Here is a 16,476-nt window from a genome sequence, read left to right as displayed (position 1 = left end):
GCATTATTTTCTTTTACAGACAGCAAGTTTAGCTCTATACAGACTTCAGTTATGTTAATTTATGGAAGCAGAACCTAGTGGGGGCCTAGGATGTGTACAGGTGAGCTAAGTTAATCAAACAGGTAGGAATTCTAATTGAAAGCAAACATTCTGGTTCAGCTTTTAGGGGCAGGTGATGGGAGAGGGGCTAAGCATCCTGTTCACCTTACTATGCACCAAAATCAGGATTTTAAATGCCTAGAGAGTTTGAGCCAAACTCAGTTCTAATGCCTTAGAATTATTTTATAAGCCTCTTCTTTTCTCATTTGTACTCTACAGTGATCCATTTCTAGGCGGGGTTTTTTTGGGTTTTTTTTTTTTTTTTGGTCAGGATCAATGGCTACATCTTGAAGTTTCAACCACACAGTGTTGGTCCTGACACTGGCAAGGATTTACACACTTACCTAACTTTCACCAAGAGTATTCCCACATAAGCAATCCTGTCATCTGTGAGACCACTTTTGCAGTTAAATCTATATGTAACCACTTGCAGAATGAGGGACTTTGAAAACTTGCCGTTTTAAATGAACGAGGGACTTTGAAAACAGAGCCAGTTGTTTGCATTTAGAACTGCTAGCTTAACTAGCATATACTAGCTTAACTAGTTTACACTTAAGGAGGCTTTAGGCCATGCCACATTAACTCAGTATTTATCTTTTAATGAGAAAACCATTTTTTCTGAAGTAAGAAAGGTGGTAAATATGATTCATCCATATTCAGTACGATGACGTGATAGTATATCAGATTTCAAGTGGTGAAAAACACTAGCTAAATAGTAGAACATAATGAGTTACACTGAGAGGGAAAGTACTTGGCTAAAATAAAACCATTCAGTGGAAAGGAATTCTTTCTGGAAATGTGTTTCAAGGATAAATTCAGTATTTTTAAAAATGTATGACAAGATGGCTAGGTGTAAAGGTAAAAGCATTTGCTGTTGCCCAGGTGGGGAATGCCAACCATCCAGAGGAGAACATGAAGTAAGAACTGGGCAAGTTTGAGGATGGGAGCCATGGGAAGATCAACAGTACAAAAATGTAAAGTCATGCATTTAGCATCAGTTAATAAGAATTTCCTTTCTCCCAGAAGGTCACCTTTTGGAAGGTGAACATAAGGAAGATCTGCTATCTATCCTGTAGTAAGACATGGAAAATAACCGATCTTTTAAGAAATGTTCCTGTGTTTGTGAATGGAACCCAGTTACCATACTCACTGCAGTTTCTCTCCCTTGTGCTTCCCACTAGCCAATGCCAAAAAATCAGGATGGGGGAGGAGAAAAGAAGAGAAAGGACAAGATGGAAGAGGCATTTTGAAATAAGCATTTCATGAGCAGTTTTATGTGAGCACGACCTCAGGAATAAACTGAGCATAGCATGTCTGAGTCTAGCAGACTCTTGTGTGGGATTTCAGATGTGACTGTATCTCAGCTGTAGCCAAAGGAGACTCAATAGCCTTTCATGCACAGCCAGAAGAAGCAGGCAGTTATACTCCCTGGCTGGCATGCTCACTTTGTCTCTGCTGCTAAACAAAAGGTCTCTGCACAAGGTCACTGTATAATGAGCCACAGTTCAGTTGTAAATACATTTTCAATGTTTCCGTCCCAGTGCAGAACAAAGAGGAGTGCCCCAATTCAGGTCAACACTTTGCAACATCATCATTTGAAGAGAAAAATAATTTTTGTCATCAGTTGTCTTGGCATTGCTGTTTCATGGAAAGCAGGCTTCCTGATACATTTGACACTGGCTGTGATGTCAAATGCCTGTCATTGCCCTCTTTAATCTTAATTGGTGATTTCTGCTTTGAGCTTTGTTGCATTTCTGCACATTCAATATCATGTGAATGAATCCTCTTTTCTTTGCCCTTCAAAATTGCACTCTTTTGGTTTTCAAAGATTTTCTTTCCTGGAGTGCTTGCAAGTGCATCAGATCTGAGGTGCAAAATTCCAACAAAAGACATGCTGTGCCAGGAACAGGAAGGTTTTTTTTTGCTTTTCCATAAAAAGGCAAATTGTGAAATTGTTCTACATAGTTCAGTTCTTCTCCAGGATGCCAGCTCAACTTCAAGGTCTGCAGGCTCATAACCTAGAGTGTTTTCACCAAAAATTTCTGCACGGACTTATATTATGATTTTGAAAATGGCTTTTTAAAATACTATATTTCTTTCAGTTTATGGGTTGAAGTTTAGAATTTGAACTACTGCATGCTACCTGTTAGGATGTTAATACAATATGTTCAGACAGTACGCTTAAGCATAAGAGTACAGAATATATTAGGATTCCAAATTATGATTTGCTTGCACAGACACCCCCAGAGCATTTTTTTCTGAACTGAAGATTATAGGATACTTCCTACTAATCATCTAATTAAAGCTGTGAATTTGCATAAACAAAGTTTTCAGCTCGAGATGTCTACGTCCATCTGACTGCAACTTACAGGCAAAGCAAAATTAAAAGCTAATTTTAAATTATTCAGTCTTATTTCAATATTTCTTCAGCACAATGGGATTTAAAGAAGACTTGCATTAAAAAAAATCTTAACTCAAAATCTTTGGCAGTCTCTTCTTAAATAATCTCAGCTATATGGCACATCTCGGTACTGCTTTTGCTCTCCTGTGTTCTTGTCACAGTATATACATTGCTCCTCAAGTTTACAGGTAGATGCACAGAAAGAAGTGATTATAGATTGCAGTAAGTATACTAAAGACCTTAGTAGTATCTTTTTTTTTCTCCTGGAAGTGCTTATTGAATGTTTTATATGAGCTTGCAGTAAAAATGAAAAATATTTTCAGGTGCCACATTTCCAGTATCAGATAAGTCTTTACAACTACATTGCTAAAATAAAACACTTGGAAAATGTACCCTATTGGGTTCCTAAGTAAGGAAGCATACAGACAGATTTTCTTGGCAAATTCTAACACTAACATAACAGCACATTAACAAGGTACTTTATAGCAGTATGTGGCCAGGTTACTGTGCAAAATATTTCATTTTGGAAACACCAGTACCTTTCAGCATAACCATCATGCTTCCTCTGTTCTGAGTGTTTTGCATGCTTTCACTTATTCTCTTCCTGGCCTTCTAAAACACATCTGCATCTTCGCATGGCTTTGATAATCCAACCCCCTTTTTCACCTCTGGTGGGAAATTCCTAGTGCCTGAGGACTACAGTTTCTTTGGGATTAGTTAGATTTTTCTTCCTTTATACACAGGCATGCACTTGTAGTGCACTGTCTAGACCCATGTATAACAGGAGGGTTTCAAAACTCTCACAAAGGGCTGCCTCAAGATTATGTCCCCAAATAAGGCAGAACATGAACTATTCCTTCAGTAAATAACTCACAAACTTCCAGCCCTGCTCGCTCCTCACAAATCAATCAAGTCTAGGTGTTCCCCATCTCTGCTTCTTCCGAAGTGGTGGTTTCTGACCCACCAAATCTTCTTCTAATTATGCCATAGCTGATCAAGCGGCATCATGCCAAAGAAAAAGAAGCTGCATGGAAAAGCTGTAGGCTAGCGCTTCTATAGCTGTGCTTGTATTAGAAAACAGACGTGTGGAGCTTGGGAGAGGGGGTGTCTTTTTGTCCCTTCCCTCCTCTGGATGGTCAAAGCAGGGAAGGTTCTGACTTCTGTTTTCAATTGAGTTTTTATTTTCTTTGACTATTGTTAAAAACAAAAAGATTCTGTGAGGGGAAAAAAAGCTTTTAAAAGAAATGTGTGTGGCTTTTGCTTCTCCTCTCTAGCTGGTGTCACAGCCTACACGATTGTACTTTGAAAATGTTTTTCCTGGGGGTGGGGGGGTGGTGCAGAAGGTGGGGGTGGGGTGCCTGGATGTCTCCTGCAGTATGAAAGATTCTCTCTATATAATCATAGCAACGATGACAAGGTCAAATTTAAGAATTTCAGAGATTTGTCAGGACGATTCATCATGATTCATCATGATCATCATGATCATCATGCAGAATTTAAAAGGCATGTTAGATGTATAGCTGATCCCACACTACTGCAAAGAAAACTCCAGCAAGCATCTCTTTTCTATTTATGAATCTACAACCCTTCATTATCCCTGCCAAAGAAAGCAGAAGAGCTTTAACATTTAACCATAACTGAAAAAAAGTTAAAGGAAAACTTCAGTTTATCCAGTCAAAAGGGCCTATTTACAAGGGGCTCAGGAATTTCAGCCTTTTCATTTGGTGAACGAAAAAAAATCTTTATGGAACAAGATGTAGAATTCAACCTCTCTCTTCAGGACACAGTAATACCACAGTTGTAAAAGCCTACACCTTTTCTATTTCTTTTGAGTATTGTTTCTTTCATAACAGAGAGCTTCAGAATCTTTAAATGGGGCTGGAATAGAGAAAACAGAGTAACTGGAGTAAAAAAAGCCCTTTACTTCTATATTTCAGTATTTCAAGCATGATGCTGGACTGCAAGCCGATCAGATCAATGTCTGTCTGATACCTGGTTTTCACAGACCGTTATATTTACTATTCTACTTTACCCAAAGCCTGTTTTCAAGACACTTCTTATTTTACAAACAAGAAATATAGATGGGCAAAACTAAGTATTTGAAGCACAATCAAAAAATTATACTGGTGCCAAAGCAAATATACAAACAAAATACCAAAAGCTTTGGTTTTGTTCTGCTAAATCATAACCTTATTTTGAAAGCTGGTATGTGTTTTGTAATTTTTTTTTGTTTTCTTGTTATGACAAAGAACAGTATTTATTGGATATTTAATGCACTTTAACATGCTCTTTGGGGATTTTTATTGAAAGCTGATAGTAAAAAAATATTCTCTGCCTTTTATCAGAATTTAGATTTTTCTTTTAATTCTATGCATTTTTATAACATTTTATTTATTAAGCTTCCATTTGGAAGAAAAAGAAAGGGATGATACACAAACTTATATGGCCTCCAATACAGATGACAGTATTTTAATTTTTTTCCTTGAAAAATACATTGAGCCAAATCCTACTTCTGTTCTAAGATACATTACCAAGAAAGTCTAGTGAAGTCAGTGGACCTCCTCTGGTTTTGCAGGTATAACAGGCTAGGCTTTACCCATGTGTGTTTGTTTTGTAACAAGTAGTATACACTTGAAGTATTAATGTATATAAACCCTATAAACAGCTTTATCTAGATATAACCAGTACAGTACATCTTAATTTATGAGTAACAAAGAATTACAATAGAAACATTTCACTCTTCAAAGGAATGCTGGTTTTCCCTCAAACTTTAGTACTGATTTTATACTAAGTCCTTATTTTATATTTAGTGTTTTGACGGGATTATGATTCTGCCAAAATTATTTAAAAGGCTTTTCATATATTTACAAAATTTTCTAGGCAGTCCTTCATTCCTCAAGGCACTGTTCTCCTCCTCAACAAAAATCTCACTTCTAAAAGCCATCATGTATCAAATACTACTCCAATTTTTGGATAACTAATTGATTTCTGCCTAATATTGTGTAAAGTTAGTAGCAGGCATTAATTTCTTAACCGAAGGCTTAACACATAAAATTGCTTACTATATTATGCTATGCTTTTATTTAGAATCATAAAATCACAGAATAGTTTGGGCTGGAAGGGACCTTCAAAGATCGCCCAGTCCAACAATCCTGCCATGGGCAGGGACATCTTTCACTAGCCCAGGCTGCTCAAAGCCCCATCCAGCCTGGCCTTGAGCACTTCCAGGGATGGGGCAGCCACAGCTTCTCTGGGCAACCTGTGCCAGTGTCTCACCACCCTCATTGTAAAAAATGTTTTCCTCATATTCAGTCTAAACCAGGGGTCCTCAAACTGTTTAACCAGGGGGCCGGCGCGCGGATGCAGCGGCAGGCAGCCATCTGCGGCTGCTTGGTTGCCCCCCCAACACCCAGCGGGGGGGTCTGTAAATACCGGGGCCCGGATTGAGGAGCCTGGGGGGCTGTATCCAGCCTGCGGGCTGTAGTTTGAGGACCCCTGATCTAAACCTACCCTGTTCGGGTGTAAAATCATTTCCCTTTGTCCTGTACTACAGACCCTGGTAAAAAGTCTTTCTCAGTCTTTCTTTTAAGCCCCTATTATGCAGCACAAGGCCACAATACGGTCTCCCTGGAGCCTTCTCTTCTCCAAGTTGAATGCCAGCTCTCTCAGCCCTTCTTTATAGGAGAGGTATTCCAGTCCTCTGACTGTTTTCCTCTGGACCCACCCTAACAGGTCCATGTCTTTCTTGTGCTGGAGACCCCATGGCTGAAGACCCCAGTACTGGCTGAAATACTTCAGGTGTGGTCTCTCCACAGTGGAGCAGAGAGGGAGAATCTCCTCCCTCGACCTGCTGGCCGTGTTCCTTTTGATGTGGCCCAAGATATGGTTGGCTTTCTGGGCTGCAAGAGTGCATCCCCAGCTTGTACGTAATCTTTCATCTACCAATATTCCCAAGTCCTACTGCACAGGGCTGCTCTCAATCCACTTGTCTCCCAGTCTGTATCAACACTAGTGATCGCCCTGACCCAGGTACAGGACCTTGTACTTGGCCTTGTTGAACTTCATGATGTTTACTTTAGCCCACCCCTCAAGACTGTCAAGGTCTCTTGGGAGAGCATCTGTTCCCACAAGCATACCAACTGCAGCACTCAGCTTGGTGTCATCCACAGACTTGCTGAGGTGCACTCAGTCTCACTGTCTATGTCATTAACAAAGACATTGAGACCAAAGCAGACAGACCCTTGGGGGACACCACTTGCTACTGCTCTCCATTTGGACATTGAGCCATTGGCTGCAGGTCTTCGGATGTGGCTAGCCAATTCCTTAGCCATCGAATAGTCCACCCATCAAACCCATATCTCTCCAATTTATTGCTAAGGATGTTGTATGGGACTGTGTCAAAGGCCCAAGACAGATTACATCAGTTGCTCTTCACTTATCCACCAATGCAGCCACTCTACCTTAGAAGGCCACCAGGCCAGTCAGGCATGATTTTCCCTTTGTGAAGCCATGTTGCCTGTCTCTAGTCACTTCCCTGTTATCCAGAGGGATCTGCTCAATTATCTTACAGATACAGGGTATAGAGGTAAGAAAGACTGGTTGATAGTTCCCAGGGTCCTCCTTTCTATCCTTTTTAAAAATAGGTATGATGTTTCACTTTTCCAGTCATTGGTGACTTTGCCTGACTGCCGTGACTTTTTGCTTTGCACAAGCTATAAATGTGGTATGGTTGGTAAGACAGTATTCTAAAGTCGCTATGCTATCCACACCTTACACAGAATTCTAAAGAAATCTTGCAGTCCTCTTCTATTTATAAGAAAAACATAAATCAGAAGTTATCAATTTCAGAGGAGAACAACATTTATCCTCTATCTCCATTTAGAGTACTAATGCCTTTATTTTTGCATAAAATATTGCATCTTCTTATTTAAATAATTTTCTCTCTCTTACTACAATAGTTTTTTGGCTTTGACCTTAACCAAAAAATACTATTTTTACAATTAGATGGAGAATCGGTTCATATTGTAGCTTTAACATTTTTTATTATCTCCCTTATTTTCTTTCCCCATAGTTTTTCTTATTTAAAAAATAAAATGTAGTAGGCAAGATAATCCTTTCCCAAAGATGGGGACTCCCATTGCAAACTCATTTATCACACCTTTCAGGAGAAATTCAGGGAATGTATGATTTGTATGTCATATACCTAAAATCAGTGGGCTTGGGATAACTTTGTGAACAAAAGGATGAAGAATAAGCACATCATCAAGTTATGGGTTAGAAAAAAGAACAATTTTAGAAACTTAGAAATGCTCAGACATTACAGAATTTCTAACCTCCATACAGTACCTTAACATGGACATGAACAGTTTCATCTACAGTAACATTACTTTTCAAAGCAGACTGCACATCATAGAAAAGTTTTTGTATTTTGAGCTATCCATATCTTTAAAGCAAATGTCATCATTTAGTCCTAGTTAAGATGACAGTACTAATCCAAACAGGAGACATTAGGACCAGGAGTTCCTATCACAGCAAAATAATAATGAACTACCAAAAACATTAAGGAGATCTTGATCACTGAGCCCATGCCAGGGAACTTTGGGCCACAGATGTTTTAATTTAGTTAATGAAAGTAGTATGTCATACTTCCTCCCGCGTGATGGGATTATGTATTAATTTAGGAACACTAAATATTCTAAATTATCAGAAGATGTTCACTTTATAAACAGGAAAGCTGTGTGCAGGACAGACCTGCAGCAGGGTGAGAAGTTATGGAAAACCCAGTATTAGCAAGAATTTTTTCGGGAGCTAGAGAGACACCTGCAAATGCCAACTACTTGCACCAGATATTTATGACATGATTACTGTTGAAGACTGATCAACAGCTCATGGCAATAGTGACAAGAGCTTGGAAATTTTTTTTCTGAAAAGAACTTTTTCGGCTATCACAAAACCCTAATTTCAGTGAAAAGTACAAATTCCCAGATTTGAAACAAGTAAGACTGCCACACTTGTTTTAAACAAGATTGGAAAGAGGGGAGAAACTAGTTCAGAATAATTCTTTGGACTCACTTATGTTAATCTAGCAGATATAGCAACCTAAACAGGAAGGCTGAGGACACAAAGGTATTCTGAATCAAAGATGCAGAGTGATAAATCACTGATGTGTCAATAGAATTATGCAAGAATGGAGTGGGATATTTATTAGTAAAGGGATTTCTGATGGTTAGTGCTAGCCTGATGGGCTAATTCTCAATAAAAGATATCACTAAAGTAATACTTTTATTGCATAGAAGTGAGAAAGGAAAGAGTTCATAGCAGTGGCTGCACAAAGTTTGGCAGTTAAGACTGACATTGTAGACAAATGTAAGGTAAGGCAAAAACAGGGGCTCAGTTCTCTGCACTCTTTTGATACAAGACTTGGGGTGGCAGACGATGCAAGCTAGTTTTGTTGGAGAGTATTTTGTCAAAGTCAAGTGTGATAGGGCCTTTGGTCTTGCCTCTAGATAACCCATCTCTATCCTTGTGTCCCTCATTGCTTCCACAATGCATCATGGTCCAAAACCCACAACCATATAATAACATATTTAATAATAGAATATAAATCTCATGGCTCATCTAGATGAAATAATTCTGCGATACTCTTCTAGCTGCATTTTAATAATTATATTTGCTATAGAAATGGAAAAAAAAATTCATTTCAGAAATTGTAAGCATACAATAAGTAGACTACCAATTTTATTGAGTGCTATATATAACTGCTTGTGGAAATCAGGTTGATTATTATTGAAATTTCAGCTTTCTTGATGCATTGTTTACATCCTTTTTTGAAGTTAAAATCAGACTGCAGGCCTTAGCTAGACATGTAATATTTTTGTTTTGCAGGCATAATGGGAAAAAAATAGTTCTTCAGCCTTTATTATCAAAATTTACATTGCTTTTCTTGGTGTATTCTTTAGCTTAATACTTAAAAGAACTCTGTATTTCGTTCTGAATTCCAATTAAGAAAATCAAGATCGAAACATCTCTTTAGCCGATTCTCATGACAGTCCTATGAAATTTAGTGAAACTCCTTGCAAATACTATATACAAGGATAAATTAAATTTTATTTTTAAACAGCTCTTATCTTAGAATAAGAATTAAAATTTCATACCTGGAGAAATATAAAATGTGAGTTCAAACAGAATGAACAGTTTTGCTAATCACAATTGAGTAAAACTGAAAAACAAGGTCTCTGAAAATGGTTCTTGGGCAAGCTCAACATAGGTAGGTGAATAATTGAGCAAAAAAATTCAGACAATTGAGCTTTACTTCTTCATTGGAATTATACTTCAGATCCTTACCCTAACCTCCCCCTACCTTCATCCTCATATTCAACCCCTTTCCCGCAAAGTCAGTGTACTGTAAATTGTTACAGGTTTTAAACTGACATGTCATATTTGGCATTAGTTTAATTAGTTTTGGCAAATGCTTTTTGGTGACTCATGGGAGAGTTCTTTTAGTCTCTTTATTAACAGATGTACCATTTCCTGTTCTAAAAGCAATGACAACAATGTCACATGGCTATAAAATCGTAGGAATTTGCTACTTACAGTCCAATAAAAACAACTTGCTTAAAAAACCAGAAATGGAGTAGATAAGATGGAAAATACACATTAGCAGAAATATTTGGTCATAAAAGATCTGATGCTTTGTCACTTATCTGAACTGCATATGTTGAACAAGAATTCTGTATTATACAAAGCATATACAATGCACAGCCCCACTGCATCGCACAAAGCTGCCTCTTCATGTTACATGCATGGAATAAAATGGACACATAAAAACAACTATCACATTATTTATCAGCTCTAGTACAATGTGCTAGATGTTCCCTTGTTTATCCTAATAGGTTGCTTCTGGTTAGAGTGTTCCAATATGAAAAGCAACCCCTGCGGACTAATACTAGAAGACCAAAAGACACTCCACCACAATTTCTAAATCATGATTTGTCTGATTATACATCCTTACTCTCCTTCTCTGCTTAGTTTGTGCAACAGAGAAGCCCCCAAAAGACACAATAATAAGTTAAAGTCTAGTGATTAGGATATGGCAGCTTCTTTTAATAATCCTCAATCTCCCCTCCCCATTCAGAAGAAGAGGGGGATGACATGTGGTAGATGTGGAAAAGGAAGCAGTACCCTGCCTGCATGCTATCTTCTCATTCCAGAGAGGGCCCTGAAGGAGGCTACTAGATCTTTTCTAGACTCTCCTCAAGCTTTCAGGGAAAAGCAGCTACCAGTGACTGGAGAGAGGAGTTTTCTGCCACACACCACTCACAAGTATTGGTTCAAGTAAAGCCCCACAAACATGGGTATGTATTTGCTAGTCATTTAAATTTATTTTTTTAAACATTCTGAGATTTTTATTTCTTTTTTTAAAGAACAGGAAAATCCTGTGAATCATCAGGAGGAGAGATTTCCATGTGAATGTGTGTCTGGCCATTCTGAAATATGCTTGTCTTATAGAGCACAGACAAAAACATGTGGCTTGTAGCATTTCAAGGTGTGGTACAGATATCTGGATGCAGGTAGAAAGGAAAGACTCTCCTGCTGTTACTAAGCTGTGATTTTTAGACCTAGATGAAACATTTTTTAAGATAATTCAAGAAAAAAAGTTGATGAAATATTTTTTGAACCATTTCTCAACCAGCTTCAATGACTTCATTCTTCAGCGCAATTAATCTGTCACCTTTATCAGAGCTGAATTCACCAAAACAAAACAAAAACTGAAGTGAATGTATTCATCACTTAATTACAATTAAAGGTTCACATTTAGACAAGCTGCCACAGGGACATGTAATTTGCGCTTCCTAACATAGCCAATGCTCCTGTGCCAGAAGGGGCAATTCATCACAGTGGAGGGGTATTTGCTATTTCATGATAGCTCTGCTGGCAGCAGCCTCCAAGTTAACACCTTTGTTAGACATCCTAGCCATGCCCCCTTCTGGACAATGCCACCCACTCCTTCAGCTGCTCCTTCAGCAGCCTGGAGTGCCTACGACACTATACTGATGCTATTTATTTTGAACCAGCAGCCTGCAGCTGCAGCTTTGTCACATGTCACAAGGTGGGGAGAATAAAATTCCTCAGCCTTAGAAACAAGACTTCATGCCATAAATATAAGATCACATGCACTTATTATTTTAATACTAAGTATCTGCATACATGAGGATGGGAAAGAAAAGTTCTTAATGAAAAGGTGGACTAAAGGCAAGACTGCAATTAAACCTGTAATTGGAATGTTCTCAAACATATTTCTTGAGTCACCTTCTATCTTTTCCTGGTCCATACCACAGACCCTTCTTTCCAATCCCCTTTTGTATCACTCAGAAATTAAGGTATTAAAAAAACCCCCACGTTATAGATAGGACCCCATCCTGTAATATTTATTGAGGTCTCAGTTAATCAAAGTTTTGCATTTCTCACCCAGTGCTTGAATATTTTAATGATACCTTCAGTATTTGATGAAATAGGTCTATCCCCATCAAACTCTGTAATGTAGAAAATGTTTTCAAAATAGAATCATAGAAATTAGATGTTCAATCTTAGAGATTTTTAAACATGTCTAAGAGTTTCTTTTGTATGGAACTAAGGCTAACCTTGACTTCCTCTTTTTGGAGACTCTGGACAATGTTTAACACAAAAGGAGCTATTTCGCTCATAAAGCAAGCCTACTGTGACCTTTACATTGTCTGTGATACAAAAAGCTCTCAGCGTAGCAGAAAGCAATGTCAGATTTAATTTAAATCCTTGCAATTTGAACTGTCATCAATGATAAGTTCTCCCTCATCAGCAACAGGGGAAAACATGTCCAGTAGTTTGGAAAAGTGTGAAAACCTTTCATGTTAATGAAAGCAAGCAGAGTATTGATTTCCAGGTTAAAATTTTGGTTGTATGAACTGAAGATGACTAAGCATGGTTTTAATAGAGTAGTAATATCTCATGTCAAAAGACTTCAGACCACTTTAGGAGAACAAAAAGTGCAACTGGTAATGATTTAATTTCACATTGCTAATGTATATCAGTATAATTGCCTCCCTTTGAAAACAGATAAACTGAATGAAGTTAAGATGCTCTTTTCTGAGAGACGTTCACTGATCATTTTGTTATGGGCATTTAATTTGGTATTAAGAATGCTTCGCTGATATGAAAAAGAATGCCTGCATGCCTCATGTGAGTGTTAATGGATATTTAGATCAGTATCTAGTGGAATGACTTGATTCTTGGACAATAATTTAGTCTCCATTCATGTTATTCCTGTTACCTTCTCAGGAATTTGTAGCCAGGGAGTTGAGAAGATCATTAGTAACAACACTCCTGGCAGTACTACATAGTTCATATTGTCTCCAATGGGCTTACAGGAATATTCATTTTTCTACCATCAATAGCACTGAGCAGAAAAACAAAATATAAAGCAGTTTACCCTCTAGCTGTTAAAAATCTAGAAGACCACACTTCTTAAATTTAAAGGTTCAACTTTTAAAATGCACATACTTCATGAATGCATGGTCATTATAGCTAAATCCTATAGCATTCCTTTCTTCTGTCTTTCAAATCCACTCAGTAAACAAAGTAAATACCAGTCACAGAAAAAGGATGTAGTCTTAACTCTAGTTAAAGAAAGAATAAGACTTATATTTCCATTAGTGTTTAGATAATACACTTGATTTTATATAGAGTAGATAATAAGCTTTGGTTTTTACCACTTTTTAGTATTCTTATAGTGCATAATTTTTTGTTTTTCCTTAGGAATTGCTTGTTTCCAACAACATTGAAACTTGTTTGGGATGGCCAAGTAATTTTTATGTAAACATTAAAAATAATCATCAGGCATCATGGTGGAAGTCTGAATAACCACCCAATGTGTATCTTATTTTTAGATGTCATTACTCATGCATTTAAATTTATTAGATATGCTTTCGGCTTTACTTTCAACTTTAACCTTACAACTAAGCTTAAGTTGCCTACTATTTTTATACACAAACTGAGCCAAATTGCAGTTCTCGACTCTGACAGAACAACATCTTAAAATTTTTGAAAGTACAGCCTTGATTCAAATGGTCTTTGCTCCTGAAACCTTAGTTCTACAGTGGAGAGGTAAGGGGTTTTTAGGCAATATGTCCTGCCTGGAGCATTGGACAATTGCTAGCAATTAGAGTCAGTTGTCCACTCCCCCATCCCAGGGAAACTGCACGATTGCTAATCTAACCTTTCTAATGAATTTTGGGTGTTGTGTGACAACACAGTTTGAGAAAGACAGAACAAGGGTAATGGTGGTAAATTCAATCCAGCAACGTTTCTCACCAGTATACGTGAAAACAGAATTCACAGCAGTTTCCTGCTAAAAGTGGCAGGACATCTGACATGAGTATGAGGACTGTGTTGACAATCTATTACAGCATTAGGCACTAGGAATAATACTGAAACACTAGGCTTAATATTGTTTAAACACTTAAAAAAAATTAAACTTGAAACCACAAGACAAGTCACCATTCTTGGTCAATATAAAGCATAAATATTTCCACTGTATATTCAGTTAACAACGAGAATTATACTTCCGTAAAATTTTGAGACACAATCTTTTTATTTCCCAGTATGGTTCTTCATAGATGGGAAAGATGTTAGTATGAATAGTCACAGAAGAGTATTTTTCCCATCTTGTTGGATGATCAATAAGTATATAATCAATAGTTTTTAAAGAATAATTAATTTGGGAATGTGCATTTGAGCATATGAATGCATACACAACATATACAACAGACAAATTCTTCACGGCTTATTTCTGTACTTAAGGATTTAGAAGTCTTCTGTGTTTATCAGGACTGTGTAGTGAAAAAAAAAAGTCATCATCCTGATGATCCTTCTCATTAAATGTCACTCACACACAGCTGTGATAGGTATGCACAGCACTCTAAAATGACACTGAAAAAAGAGTACAAATATTTTTACTGTACTCTTATTCTTGGCAGGTCACTGTGAGAACTTTTTTCTTGACCTTTCAGCTTATACATCTGGCCTCCAGAACAGCTCTCTTACAGAGTCATATAAAACTGTCCCTTCTTGGATACCCCGAGTCCAAAATAAGCACAAAACCCAAAACTCTTTCATCACTTTTGAGCCCAGACTTTCATTAGACTCTTCACTGGTGATAGTCTGTACAAATGCTTCTATCCTGCCCAGGTTCAGGCAAGCCCAAGCTGGTTTTTGACATTTAAATAAGTAATCAACTCCTATCAAGTTCTACCTTTCTGCAGGGAGCAAACTTCCTTAGGTCCTGGCACTCAACCAGTGCTTTTACTTCCAAGGCAACAGATTAAAAAACCAGCTCTTTTTCCCATTCTTGAAGCAAGAAACCCCATAGTGCTAGGCTTCTCCCTTTGAATCCCCCAAGTAGCTTAATATTGGTCTAAGCTGCTCCAAAGCTAATTGAGACTTCTTTGGTCTTACCATATATCTCTTATGTAAGAGTGACAAGAGTTATCTGAACCTTGGAATGTCTAATTCAAGAAAAATAAAGATGAGATGCCTTTTTTTCTAAAAGGAAAATATGTTTCTACCAAAGGTGAAAATGAAGGCCACATCATCATGCATGGTTTACACCACAGATTTTGATGCAAATCATTCCAAGAAGTGTCTTAAAGTGTATAGATTGCATCTACACCATATATTCAAACATACTGGGGAAATGTGCAAGAAGGGATGGAGGAATCATCATTCCAAATACTTCATTGTATCAAGGAAATTAGAAAGATAGACACATGTCAGTAATTCATCCTGCTGTTAGCCGAGATATAGACAGGAAAGCTCTAACAGGTAAGAATATGGGCTTATGTGGTAGGTGTACAAAAGCAACAATCTGGTAAGGTTTTCTAATATGGTGATTGTTTCTTGATGTTCCAATCCTACCATAAATCAGAACTAGCACAGAAAGGTGGTCTGGGAAGCTCCAACTGTATGTCAAAACTCTGGCAGCACAAAACTCTGTATATCAGTTCTACTGCACAGTAAGATCTACCTATACTGGGATATATACAACCACTGTGCTGATTTGCCCTGACAGCTCAAGTGTTACTATCAGTGTTGATTACTCAGGCTGTCAATACGTTCCACATCCAACTTAATATGTATGTTTACAAAAAAAAGTAAATTGTGTAGTTCTTCTTGTTTGTTTATTTTTCTGCTTACTGAAAGACTTACTATATATTGGCTGTGGCAGCTCCATTGCAGATCACAGAATTATGTCACTGTTGATTCATAAATGCAACTGAATGCCTCATATGCTGTTCCCATTGGTGGGCAACTCTGTAATGACAGGTACAGTAGCAGGAAGTATTGCAATTGTGCGAACAAGTTCTGAGAAGCCAGGAACATTACTATTAAATGTTTTTGCCAAGCTATCCTACTTCCACACATGACACACACATCTTTCAAATAACAGAACACAGCCAGAGGTTTAAGTAATGGCCCTCTAGTGTTGGTTGGCTGCTTCCTATATGTGATGTAATTGTGAATCATAATATATCATAAAGTCACTCAGTAACAGAACAGCTTCTTTTCAAGCATTCTGTGAATCTATATGGAAAAAAACCCCAAACTTTTACAGTGAATGAAGTGTTTGGGGTATTCTTAGCCAAAGAATGATGTTGTACAGATCAAAGCAGCTGCTCACCAGTACTTGCAGTGCAATGCCCAGTTACAATTCATATTTAAAACACCCTGTGCATATTGCAAATATTGTGCCATTGCAGATGCTGCTTTCCAAATGAGACTGAAAAAGTACATTATGACCAGTTACAATAATTAAAGGACCTATCACCTTTTTTTTTTTTTCCAAGAGTTGGCATGGCTGCTATAGCTTTCTGACCAAAAACCAGTCAAGAGCATCTAATTATCTGATACTTACTGAATATTTTATTTAATTTAATCAGCTGATT

At 37.6% G+C, this 16,476-nt stretch overlaps 1 long non-coding RNA gene across 1 annotated transcript in view; it reads right to left on the bottom strand.

Annotated features, from left to right (window-relative positions):
- The window catches only part of LOC119141123, a 32,100-nt gene extending 16,255 nt beyond the window's left edge, over positions 1–15,845 (bottom strand). The window contains exons 1-2 of the long non-coding RNA XR_005101850.1: positions 15,740–15,845; positions 11,969–12,033 (exon numbers count right to left, since the gene is read on the bottom strand). This is a non-coding gene — a long non-coding RNA (uncharacterized LOC119141123). The remainder of the gene's footprint in view (positions 1–11,968; positions 12,034–15,739) is intronic.
- Between the last annotated feature and the right edge of the window lie 631 nt (positions 15,846–16,476).

Source organism: Falco rusticolus, chromosome Z (assembly GCF_015220075.1).
Source record: "Falco rusticolus isolate bFalRus1 chromosome Z, bFalRus1.pri, whole genome shotgun sequence".
In the NCBI taxonomy this organism is placed as follows: Eukaryota; Metazoa; Chordata; class Aves; order Falconiformes; family Falconidae; genus Falco; species Falco rusticolus.
Note: the sequence above shows the minus strand (reverse complement) of the source record. Positions and strands in the feature narration are given on the sequence as shown.